The sequence below is a fragment of the Tympanuchus pallidicinctus genome, unplaced genomic scaffold (assembly GCF_026119805.1).
Source record: "Tympanuchus pallidicinctus isolate F22 unplaced genomic scaffold, pur_lepc_1.0 scaffold17, whole genome shotgun sequence".
NCBI classification, from domain to species: Eukaryota; Metazoa; Chordata; class Aves; order Galliformes; family Phasianidae; genus Tympanuchus; species Tympanuchus pallidicinctus.
In genome coordinates this window covers 16,272,546-16,285,459 of record NW_026294690.1, presented here as the reverse complement: position 1 = coordinate 16,285,459, position 12,914 = coordinate 16,272,546, and the positions used below count along the sequence as shown (strand labels likewise).

The 12,914-nt window shown below is 39.4% G+C and overlaps 1 protein-coding gene and 1 long non-coding RNA gene across 3 annotated transcripts in view; one reads left to right on the top strand and one right to left on the bottom strand.

The window, feature by feature from the left end:
• Positions 1–12,914, top strand: part of SHQ1 (SHQ1, H/ACA ribonucleoprotein assembly factor) — a 1,172,872-nt gene that overhangs the window by 1,055,920 nt on the left and 104,038 nt on the right. The gene's annotated exons all lie outside the window — the stretch shown is intronic.
• LOC128078626 (uncharacterized) overlaps positions 1–12,914 on the bottom strand; it is a 35,109-nt gene that overhangs the window by 13,582 nt on the left and 8,613 nt on the right. For both annotated transcript variants that reach the window (XR_008205731.1, XR_008205732.1), the window contains one exon: positions 5,312–5,399. This is a non-coding gene — a long non-coding RNA (uncharacterized LOC128078626). The remainder of the gene's footprint in view (positions 1–5,311; positions 5,400–12,914) is intronic.

Sequence of the window (12,914 nt, the reverse complement as noted above, 5' to 3'; positions counted from 1 at the left end):
CCAGCCTCCAGGGGATATTTAGCTACAGATGGGCACCATACGTAGAGGAAGACTTCAAGTACCATTTGCACCATGACGTGTATCTTCATCTTGTAAGGGAACTTAACAGAACTGCGCCTTGCCATCACACCACTCCCTGAAGATCTGGTGTTCTGTCAGGAAGCACTGTCAGTCTCCAGGAAGGGAAGAATATATTTAGTAATCAATCTCTATTGGCATAATATTGATCACTAGCAAACTGCAGATGTTGAAGACTGATCAAAACAGCTGCCTTTTTGACAGGTGTTTGCTTACAGATAGCCCAAATAAGTCCTTAACACCACAGATCGACTTTAGGCTTGGATAGGTGATAACAGTTAAAAATGTACAGCTGTGCCTTTACCTTCCCACCACTACCAATTGATCTGAAATATTTCAATCCTTTCTAAGTACATACAAGGAAGAAAAAAAATCATATGTAGTCATTACTTCACAGATGCATCTATCACATGTAGTTACACGGAAAGACGACCTGCTCTCATCCCCGATACTGCAGTGCAAAGTGCCATGGCATTCTAACTGGAGCTCCTTTGGTGACGGTTTCCATGGCATATGTAGCCTTCAATTGGCAGAAAGGTACAAGTTCAGTAGGAATTGGTCTTATATATTCAGTGAACATACCATGTAATAATGCTGATAACTTGACTTTCCTTGTAAGGACTGAATAAGATTGGTGATTTAATCAGTGTTGAATCATAGATTATCACAAATTAATGAACGTGCATGATTACTCTTCGCTCCCAGCTCCATGCAGAACTGTGCTTGTCATGCAGGCATCTCCTTTATCTGTACAGGAAAGCAATCCCATTCAATATTTTTAATAAAAATCCCTACAATATCTTCCAAGATCTCTCCATGAACAAACATGAGCTGCAATCATCTCTATCTCCTTATAACTGAAGTTGTGTGCTTAAGTCCTGATGACACCAAGTTTTATCTAGCAGTTTTATCTAACTTCTCGTTAAAAGAAATGAAGGTTAAGAAGGCAGTTAAAAGCACCCCTTTACAGCTCATCATCAAACCACTGCCACTTATTTTAATCACAGTTAATGTCATCTGCTGTCAGGAGAGATTTTTATAATACATTGTTGCCGAGATTAAAAGTGTAGCATCAATTCTATATTCATTTTTAGGCTGTGGAAAAAAACCATACGAAAATAATTTGATAAAAGGACAGTCTCTGTAATGCCCAACAGAGAAAAGCCTATCAAATAAAAAACTATCAAAGAAAATTACTAGCTTGTGTGTATGTGCTAACAAATGAGTTAAATAATATATTCCTCATTTTCAACTGGGAATGCAGTTGCACATTTTTGTAGATTTCAATTAAAATATCATCTCTAAGTGATATCTAATATATGCTTTGTACAAAGAGCCTGGGTGTCTCAACCAAATCTTGTTTGGGGATTAGAGGCATAGCAGTTCAAGTGAAGCACAACAGCATCTGTGTGCCTGCATTCTTAACAAAAGCCTTTGTGCCGGAGGAGAGGAAAGCTCCAGTGCTTTTCAGTACTTCATCTATGCAGTCCTGCAAAAAGCAGCAAGCAGGTGCATGTGGGAACTCCTGTACACTGAGAAGGGAGGATTTATTTTGCTTTTCCTAAAGATCTCTTCCAGAAAACTTTTTATTTAGCTGGATTGGCTGTAAAAATCCCTGGGCAAAGATACCTTCACTGTTTTGAAGTAGCATCAGTCACATGCTGTCACATGGTATTGATAATAAAATGCAGAGTGAATCATGGGAACACCAGGCATAGCTTCTCAGATTCTGCTGTGACAAGGTTTATCATATTCTAACAAGTGAACAGATGTTTGGTAATCATTTGCCTTGGTCAAACAGCAACATCAGTATTGGCCTTACCACAAATAGTAGAGAAATACTGAGTTCACTGTAAGCTGGGATTTTATTTTATGCTGATCTCACTAATCTTCAAAGTTACTCTCAGTAGCAGAAGTAGGATCATGCAGGTATTTGCAACATCTGGAGAGCAGACTAAAGTCATGGGGCAGAGGATGATGTTTTTTTTAATTAAGTGCTTGAACAGTGCAATGAAGCCTCAATTAAGATCTCTAGAGGCTACAACCATCCAAGTAATAAAGCCTCAATGGTGATGTAGCTTGCCACGTGTATTTGGCAGATGAGATCCCAGCACACCAGTTAATTATTTTGATTTACAAGAACACACATGCTCACTGTTAAGGAGTGCTTTGAGCTGCTCTTATTCAGTGGATGCTGGTCTGAGCACACTACAGGCTGTGACAACATTCAAATCAGATTTCAAGCAAATTATCATACACGAGCACTTGGTCTGGCTTCCCTTCACCATTCCCTCTTTCTCCCATACTCTAAGCTCTATTTAGTGGAAGGAAATGAAGCTCTCTCTCTTCAGGGCAAGCATCACATTTTCACTGCATTACAAACCGGATGCTCAAGTCATGTTCACTCTGATCTCTGGTTCATAAATCTGAATAAACTATTGCTACCTTTCAAAGAAATCTGAATTAAAGCTGTCCTGAAATTTCGATACTTGAGAAGATTGCTTTGAGTAGATGGCACATAACTAAGAAGCCATGCAGTTTTTGACACAGGTTTTTTTTGTCTTACTAAATTTCAGATCAGATAAAGCTTTAAGCCTAAAAATAGGAGTCTGGAACAGGATAACCAAAACCAGAGGAAAAATACCTTTCCTCAGATCAGAGTTCTGAAGACCCAGTTTCACAAAGCCCCATTAAACATATTAGGGTACAGACTAACAAAACCCTGCTGGGTAAATTGCTGCTGACAGTTGGAGCTTTTCCAATGAAAATGTCTTATAAGCAATAGGGACATCTCAAATGAGAAGGTTATTGGAAATCCTGCTCTGAAACAGCTGCTATTTCTCAGGTTATCACCCACTTGGGAACTCATGTCCTTGCACAAAATGAAATTTTGCATCAGTGAGCCATGGAGCTGATTCTAGAATGCTCGTAACTGCAGAAGGATACTCTCAATCTAGTCTCAGATGTGACCCGTTTGGTTTCCTCCAAAAGCACCCATGCCAGACAAGGCTCTGGCATGAAGCTGCCCACAGACTGTCAACTACATTGTAATGACTTATGATGAACATGTAACAGGATAAGTTCCTACATGCCATCCATCATCTTTGCTTCTGTGCACAACAGATTTGGGATAACAAGATCATAGCAGCCTTCGAACTGCATGTAGAATTTTTCCTTCCCTGAGGAAGTAACCACTATAAATACTGGCATGTGCTTACCTCCATTATCTTGTAGACAACTTTCAAAATCAAGCATGAAGATTTCTGTGGCTAGATACATATTTTATATTTTGTCCTCTGTGATTGAAGTATTTTTTTCTATGCTTTCATGGGTTAGCAGCATAGGAAACTGCATATTTAGCTGTTCAATCTCTCTCTTACAGCTTAAACACAATTAACTTTCATTTGATGCATTCTTCCTGTCTGCACTCATAATGCTCCCTCAGGAAACGAGAGCCAATAAGTCCTACACAAGAGTAGAAAAGTAAGGTACTGACCAAATATTGTATAATACTACATTATAGGCCTATGGGAAAAAAGTTAATTAAAGACCACAGCTATCCTTTGGGAAAATGCTTAATATATTAAGCTCCTGCAGCAGAACACACCACAACATAAACAAACCCTCTCTCTGCAGGAGCTCTGAGTATATCACACATTTAGGAAAAAAACAATCAAAACCTGACACTATTTCATTGGTCTTAAGCTACAAATACGTTAAATAAGATATGCAAAGAACAGTCTTAAAAATACCACCTTCAAGAACTGTGAACAATGCTGTGGACTAATACCTTACAACTTGAGTTAGGAACCACTTCATCTATTTCAGGTGTTGAAACTCCAGAAATTTAACAATTAACAAGCATATCTACATGGTTTCTAGTGCTCAATAAGCACAGCAACCCAGCCAGCTTCTGACCTACTGAGCAGTGATAAGTCTGACACAAAGGGACCCAGGCAGGGAAAAAATAAAAACTACATAGCCAAAAGCAGGAGATGCAGCAGAGATGTGAGGTTACAGCGAACCATGCCTGCTTCTGGCCTTAGGAAGGCACACACCACAGAGCCATTTAGAACATCTACATCTCAAGTTTTTAAAAATCCAAGCCAGAAACATTGATGTTGATCTGGAAGCTGAACTTTGAACTTGTGTGTTTTGCACAAGTGAAGAATAAACACAATGAAAGAACAGCTCCATACACACAGCTGAGCTGAGACTTTCATTCACACCAACATTTTTAAAATCACATGACATGCAGCTTGCAGTTCTCAGCTTGGACATCTGGCTTTTTTTTAACCTTGCCATAAAGATTAAGTGATGCTTGCAGCTTCCCTCCCAAATACATACTTCAACCAATAGACATCACAATACTTATTTGAATGGATATCTTGAAAGAGGGAAAATGAAGATGTGGTCCATTGGGCTACTACCAAATCTGTCACGTCTGCCAAAATCAGAAGTCGAGGCTGTATCCTAGAGGCAATGCTGCTAGCTCTAATAAAGAGGTCAGCCCCCTGCACAGGATGCTCAAGGGACTGACAGCAGTGACAGTCTGGTCACCTCAAAAGAATGTCCTTAGAATTTGTTTGGAAACTTCTTTTTAAACAACTACCCACACACAAACTCTTTATTAACTTGCCTTATTTTTCTGTTTTTAAAAATTAAAGCATACATCTGCAACTGGGCCACCCACAATCTGAAACAAGAGACATTTGTCTAGCATTTTGAGAGGAATACATAGCAAGAAAGGCACAGTTTCTGCACTAAAAGTATGTCTATTCAGTAAGTTTAAAGTTTTAACTCAGCTCCTCTCCGAATAGAGCAGTTATACCTATGACTTATCAGGCAAAACATTGTGTTTACACATAATTACAAGGAACTTTCCCACAAGCACTCAGAGGATTGTTTCTTAAAAATAACCTCACATGAAAGAAAGGTTAAGCACAAGATGTCGTTTCATTAAGACCACTGAAGAATTTTACTAGATGTTCCATCACATTTCACTAGCATCTTTAGTGCATACATGTGCATATGTATAATGTTTCAGGTCTGTTCAATCTGACAGTGTTATCATTGCTCTTATATAGTAATGCTGGCAGAAGGGACCTGTAGTTTATTAGGCCTTGTATTGCATCTGCCACAATGCCCTGGGGCTCAGATACACTCATCTAATCCAAACATTATTCCATGCAATTACACTTCATTGTTAACTGAATGTATTTGGACCACTTACATTTAACTGTTGCTGTTCTGAGGTTTTCTTCAGATGGGTCAATGCCTGTGTTCCCAGGAATCTGGTGGTATAATTCAGGTAATTCGAACTGAAATGCAAAGTTAAAATGATATGAATTAATATAGCAACAACTGGATTAAGTAACAGTACAGAAAACAGCATGGCTTTGAAACATTTGGGTCATATGTTTTAAAAGCAGCAGGTTTAAAACTTAACTAGGAACCACGTGGTAATACCACCCCAGCACTGCTGTGTCAGTTTAGCTGCATTCTGTGCCATGCAACAATTCCATGCACTCGGGCTACATGTATTCCACCATCCCTCCCAGAGCCAGCATCATTCCCCTTCATCCCAGAAATTCTTTACAACAGAATAAAAATCTAATGAGATCAAGCCTGAGATTTTCAGTAACACTTGATAAACATATCTGTATAAACACACATTTGACAAGTATGAGTCGAAAGAAAAAGGAAGGGATGAGGTCTGTCATGCACATCTGAGGTGACAAACCTCCAAGGCTCTACCAGTAAAGACAGAATAATTTGATTCTCTTGGTTGCTGGGTCACTGCCAATTTGTACCAGCAACAGTTTCTAAGAGAAGAACTTGCCCTAGTTGTCTCTTGGACCCGAGAACAAGGAGCACAAAATTAGTTTGCCAAATGTTAGCACAAGCCACAGCACAAATGGTGAGACACACTGAGGTTCTTTGGGAAGTAAACCACGGCAAGACACCCATTGCTCCTCAATACAATTAACTTCATTTTGCAGAGTAAATGAAACAACCAAAAAGGAAAGTCAGTCTATCCAGAGCATTTGAATGAAAGTTGTGGAGCTGCTCTGCAGAAGCATTTTGCTAACTCACACTAAATCTGGCTGCTCAGCCTGCAAGTGTAAGAACGCAGCTTCATACAAACTACTTCAGACTTGGAATTTCTCATTCTTTTATTTGCAGCTGAGAGACAGCATGCAAGCCAACAGGCAGGAATAGAAAAGGAGGGGAACTTAGTGACAACGTTTGCTTTCATTATCGAGTCAGAAAGCTCTTTGCCACAATCTACATAAGCCTCTGCCTCGGGTACAGTAAAGAACCAACAAAAGCCCAAGACATGAAAACAAGCATTTGCCACTACCAAATTATTTTGTCAAGTTACGCTTAAGGGATGATTGATGCACTTTAACATGAAATAACATTAAGTTTGGAAGCTCTCTGAGATGCATGGTCATCATTCATTGGTAAAGCTTAAATTTTCCTTTCAGTGTGAGAGAAATTAATTTGGAAGCTGTCAAGAATTCTTTGTATAATTACGTTCTGGAGCAACTAGGAAGTAAGGTTACATTATTTATTAAAAGATACACCATTGCTAAACTTGTTACATATAATAAAACAAGTTCCCTTTCACAGTTTGTTAATTTAACACAAGCACTTACATAGGCATGTTTACTCATGCAGCATATTTACTCATGCAAATATTCACATTTTTCTGAAAGTCTTGCCTAACTCAATGCAATGTCCTGCACAGTCTGAATTGTTTTATGGTCAGAAAAAAGTACTGTGGTTGTGTCAGAAGAATCACTGCTTCCTCCTAAAAACAGACTGATTAAATAATTAGTAGTACCAACGGACAAGCAAAGATTATCTAAAAAATATCATAAGACTGAAAGCATAAATCACAATAATTCAAATAATCTTTGACCTACACACAAGTTGTAAGGGTCAAAGGTGGCATTAGATTATGTATTTATTGCTTGACTAAGCCATTATTCACCAGTCTTCATTTTAAGAGGTGGGGATGATGGGAGTCTTGTATGAGGAAAAATATATCCTGCAATCTTCCATACGCAGGGTGGTACAGCTAACTTATCTTTTGTTGCTCTCTTCCCAACTTCTGGCATGACAGCTTCAACAAGAACAACTCACAACGAGATGCAAGATTTGAGCAGAGTACAGCAATGATGAAGTTTCCTATAAATTTGTAAGGAATGCATGAGTCCAAAGTGATTTGGACCTGCACTGCACTGCTTTTGCCCATTTCTTCCAGAGTTCCTGAGTTCTCAAAAGTCTGTGTGCAGACCCTCTGCATTTGTCAGGCATTCAAGAAAGCAGAAATCAAGACCGGATCTTCACAGCTTTCATACAGATTGAGAAAGACAAGAACTCCATTAGATACAACACAGCTCTAGAGAACAGCTTCAGGGTCCAGGTGACACAATCCTTTTCAAGGTTGTGATGATAGAACAGAGCAAAAGCCTTTTGTGCACCTCCTGTGAAAAAATCTACTAGTCTGAATTATTCTAAGAAAAGATGACAGCCAGCATCCCTTAGAAGCATTCAACCCTAAAACAAAGCCAATTACAGTGTGAAAACATTAAACCATGGCATTACTATATTCTGTTCAGAAGCAAATTTAAAAATCTGGGTGCTTGGCTTTGTTTGCAACCAGCTGAACAGTTCATTCTTTCTAATTTCAAGTGAAGTTGACACTCCTGAAGCATTCAAAAAACACGTTTTCTCACTTCATTCTGTATTTATGGCTCAATCAAACAGCATTACATACTCTCATTCTGTTCTAAAGAAAGGATTTCAATTCCTGTCGAAGGGACACCTAAATCCCTGCAAGTATTTTGCTTTTATTCCACTGAGGATTACCACAGAAAGCCTGTGGGGAAACAACTGCAACAGGTAATCAGAGTCCAGCAAAGAAGGGGTGAAGTAAAATTGATCAGAAAGGCAAAAATCATTAGACCACTGCCACAAGAAAATGCTCAGGAAAAACAATTCCTTTAAGTATTAATTGCCTCCAGTCAAAACAAGAAAATCTGTCTAAGTAATGTATCTTTTATTGAGAATTCACAAAATCCCTGGGGTGATGTTTGCACATTTTAGTTGACAAGCATCAGGTTGAATATGAAAGCCCAGCTTCATATAAACTAAATTACACTCAGTCCCCACTTTTTACACTTCCTACTGGTTAAATGCCCTTGAAGGCCTGAGATGGGCTCAAGGGCCTATGGCTACACACTGTGCTGAGGGAAAACCAAACAGCAGTTGAAAGTGGTAATAATGTGCATCTTGAACAAGCAGGGAGTGAGCAAACAAGAATTACAGGGAGAAAATTTGGAGAGAACCACTCATGCATTGCAGGCAACTTCCCACATCAACACCAGGCCCTGGTGCCCCCTGAGAAAACAGCCATCATCTGTCAGAAAGGGTCGCAGTGCTCCGAGTCTTCTAATTACTAATAATCTGAGCCCTTTTCTTCTCCCTTTAAGCATGCTCAGAAATTTTGCATTAACTGCTCAAAGACGTTTGAGAGAAAAATCAGTCTGGTGACACAGCTCTTCCACTGCAGGGAAAATCCTATTCGAGACTGATTAAATCTCAAATCCAAGGGTCATGTTTGCTAAGTGCAACCATTTGTTCTGAAGTTTCTCAAAGGGAATTGTGTGCGCTCCTGAAAGTTGACAGAAGCACTACATTCAGCTTCTGCTATAGTTGAAGAAGTGGGACCTTGCTCTGGTGGGATCTGTGGAGCCCTTAAAGGACATGGTTTGTTCCTTATGGAGCTTGTGAAACGGAAACCTAAGCTTTCCTTCTCTCCTTTGAGTTGGATTCTAACCACTCATGCCAACTTCTGCTCTTTGCAAGAAGAAATCTGTGTGCAGACACCTTAATACAAAATGTTCATGAAGAATGAAAAAGTAATACAACTTATGTATGAATGTGCATTCAGTTTCCCTTGTATTCAACTCCAACAGAGAGAAGCAGCAGTTCCTGTAAAAATCATTTTTGCTTCATGGTTCCAAGTGCAGTTATCCAGCACACCCTCAGGCAGTTATTTGCAGTATTTACATTTTTTAACCACTTATCAAGAGAAAATCCAATTGTGCCTAATCACAGCGACTCTGCGTGTCTCCTATTCTCATATATGGAAAAGTGTTTATTACCCATTTGTAGTAATTAAGGCACCAATGTTATACAGATCCATAAAACCAACTTTCTTCAGCAAACAAAGGCTTTTTTTTCCCAAATTTACAGCAGCAAAAATTCTCATCTAAAAACAAAAGCTGAATTATAACATATAGCATATTTTGAAGAATAAACTGACATCGAGATTAAAAATAATCTTAGAATTGCAAAATTAAAACACATTCCATAAAATAATTGGTTTTACAGCATTGGTAAGGAAGTAAAGCACTTAATGAGCTGACAATGACACTGTGATATATTTGACAACATCTGTGTTTGAGCTTCTTTGTTATGAAATGGTTAAGTAAACTTCTTTTTACAACTACATACAGTTAGCAGCTGAATGACTCCACCAAGTCAAGCAATTTGTTTAGAAAACCCAGTGAAGTAATGGGAAGTGCCAAACCCAAAAACCTGATACAGAATACTTCAAGGTCAGGTTTCATTATTCCCCTCTATTTACCCCACAAGCTCTGCTGGTCGCTCAGAGCATCTTACAACCCTGATTCTGTAGTACTCATACAGTACTGTGCATTGCTTTACTTGGGGACAAGCAATGCTATAGGATCATTGTCAGCAAAATTCATCCTACAGTAACAGAGCCTCAGTTGTTCATCCTCCCAAAGTACAGCACTAGATGAGATACCGGAGTAAGGTGAAATACCATGGTGGGAATCGAGTAGCTGCATTAGCCAGCTGTAATTATACACACAGAAGCCAGCTGAAAATCAATGCATCACATCTAAGTTAGCTATTGGGTCAAGACCTGAAAGCTCCATAAATAGGAATCTCACCTCTACCATACTACATCTGTCAGGACTTCAGAGGACTAATGGTATTCAAACAAGATCAGAAATGCTAGGGGGAAATCCCAAAGCCAGTTAAGTCCATAGGAACACCTGCATCGAGCTTTGGGTTCCTTCTACACATTTGTTCTCTGTAGAATCACTGCACAACCACAGAACTTCATGCAAACATCCATATGTAAGTCTTGCTCCTTGGAATGACCCCCAATCACAGGCATTTCTCCAGAAGAAAAACAGCTTAGCATTTCTTGAAATGCTATCCTGCTCTACATCAAATCCTATTATATTTTCCTCTCTTGGCAGTGTTATATCTATAAACTAACGCATGAAGTCAGAACTGCAATACTTCTGAAGTGTTTTTGTCTTCCAGCCATGGGGTAAAACAAACTTTGTTCCTTTGTAAAAAAGCCCTGCTGTGAGCTCCCATACAAATCCAGCCACCACAATGGCCACAGTGACTTTCTCCTGGAGAACTGTGGAAAGAGGGACTCCAAGTTTTCTCATGACATGGAGTTTAAATGAAATGTTTGAAGGAAGTGTCTCACTGGAGCTGTACAAAGGTTTTGTAAAGATGCCCAAATCCTAATAAGTTTAAATCTCAATGGAATATGTGAGACCTGGACTGTGTTTTTGAGGTTAGCAACCCCCTTCCCCCCCCCAGGCAATCCTGGGCTTTAGTTCAAGCAGACCTTTACTGACTTACACTTTATTTCAAATGATGCCCTAAACTATAGTTAAGAATTTTCACCAAAACCTCGTCTCAATCCAGTGCTCTTATTTTTTCCAGTGAGATGAGTCCTAATCCATTCACTCAGTAAATAGAGCAAAGGTGAAGAGAGCTTCCTCTCCACATATCATCCAGATAACAAAAAGAATTCGCAAAGACAAAAATAATGCAGCACACAGCCCCAGTACCGAAAAAAGGACAGAAAAACAGCTTTCCTTACACTTCTCCTGATTAATATTCCAATTACAGAGAAATACACATTTCAGCCTTCAGCACAGCGAGAAACGGATATTTGGAAAGGGGAAAAGCAATTTCCTAGCAACATTTCTATTTTGTTTTTCCTCCTTTGATTGCAGGAGTACACAAAACCAGGCGCTCAGCAAGAACAAGTCAATAGAACACCAAGGTGAGCACCAACCTAAACCAATGGAGAGCTGTTGAGGAGTAAACCCACCTCCGCAGCAGGGGTGAACTTCTTCTGACAGCCTCCCCAGCCTTCAGTTACTGCTGCAGTGGAACAAACTTCGAGGTACTGTGGCTTTCATTTGGGGAATGAGAACAGATCCTCCAGGGCTCTGAGGGTCCCTCCAGACTGAATGAGACCTGGTGGGATCAGGTCAAGATGTGCTGTCAAAACTGTTACACAGCCTCCTGTGCAGATTTTACTTTAGTAGCTGTAGTAATACTCCATCTTTTATCCCCACATTCAACCTGACAGATCCAGATACTCAAAGCGTCCAGTAAACATCCCAAAGGAGGTAGTAAATTTTAAGGGTGACAGAGTACATAACAAGTTTAGGGACAGCTCCAGTCTTTATCGAAAAAGAAAAAAAGCCTTCAGTGTGAGGGACTTCATGCCTAACATGCATTGCCTTTGTTACTTCTCAAAAACCAAAATCCATTTAGCAGTTTAATATCATAATGTAAAACATAGCAGAAGTTAAATTACTAATAATTCATACAGAATTTTGCCTCTGTGAAAAAGGCTATTTGCATATATATATATATATAAGTACAGTCAGCATATAAAACTGCAGTAAGTTTACATATTAATGTTCTGTAATGAAGAACGTAAGCATATAGGGCAAAAGAGACCTGTAATAGCTAAAACAGGTTCATCCTTATCAGTCTGAAAACACATTAAATGTAGATAAATAATACAATTACAAGATGTTATCACTGCATTTCAACTTCACACCTAAAAGAACTTTGTTATAATGAAGCAGGAATTTATCTGATTAAGTTTGTCTGCAGAAGACATTCACTCCAAAGCAAGATGGACCATACAGCGTGGACTGCTTCATGCAGACTCCCACTATGAAAAATCAGACTGTGTACCTTAAATATTGGACATCTTAGTGCATTGTACCAACAGTGCATACATAAGCACCACAGCCAGGTCAATGACATTGATTACCCTTGCATGAAAGACGAAGGAAGTTCACCTCAGCAACCAAACTGAAGCATAGCAATACACTTAATGCACACATAGTCTCCGTCTGGTCCTGGACAAAGGGACGCAAACATGGGAGAAAACCACACAGCACAGAAGGCATTGGAATCAAAAATAAATGTGTGTTCCTCGCTTTACACTGCTAGGGCAAACCTGTGGAATACACGTGCTGGGCAATAAGTACCCAACTAAGTCATTTTTGGGACAGGAGGGTGGCTCAGCAAGCAGAACAAAAAGCATCTGTCATTGCAACTCACAACTTCAGTGCTAAAGGAGTTGCAGTTCCAATCAAGAATTTCTGGAGAGTATACTAAGAATCATAGATTCGTTCCTTCAAAATCTCATCATCTCTGCAGGTGAGCAAAGCTTACAGTGCAAAACAAAACACACGTCAGAATCAATTTTATCGAAGATGTTCAGATATATCCAATATAAATGAGCATTTCATCCTCATTGCCATGTGCCTCCTAGAGAGCAGTGAGAGGTTGGTGCAGAGAAAAATCAGTACTGATGCTCTATGACTAAGATGTCTAGAAGTTTGAGTGCACTGACTTCAGCAAAACACTGGGGGACAGCCCCCAGTTTGGAGACCCTCAGTCAGGACTTGACCTTAAATTCACACCAAGTAAGGATAAGTTGTTTATTCTGT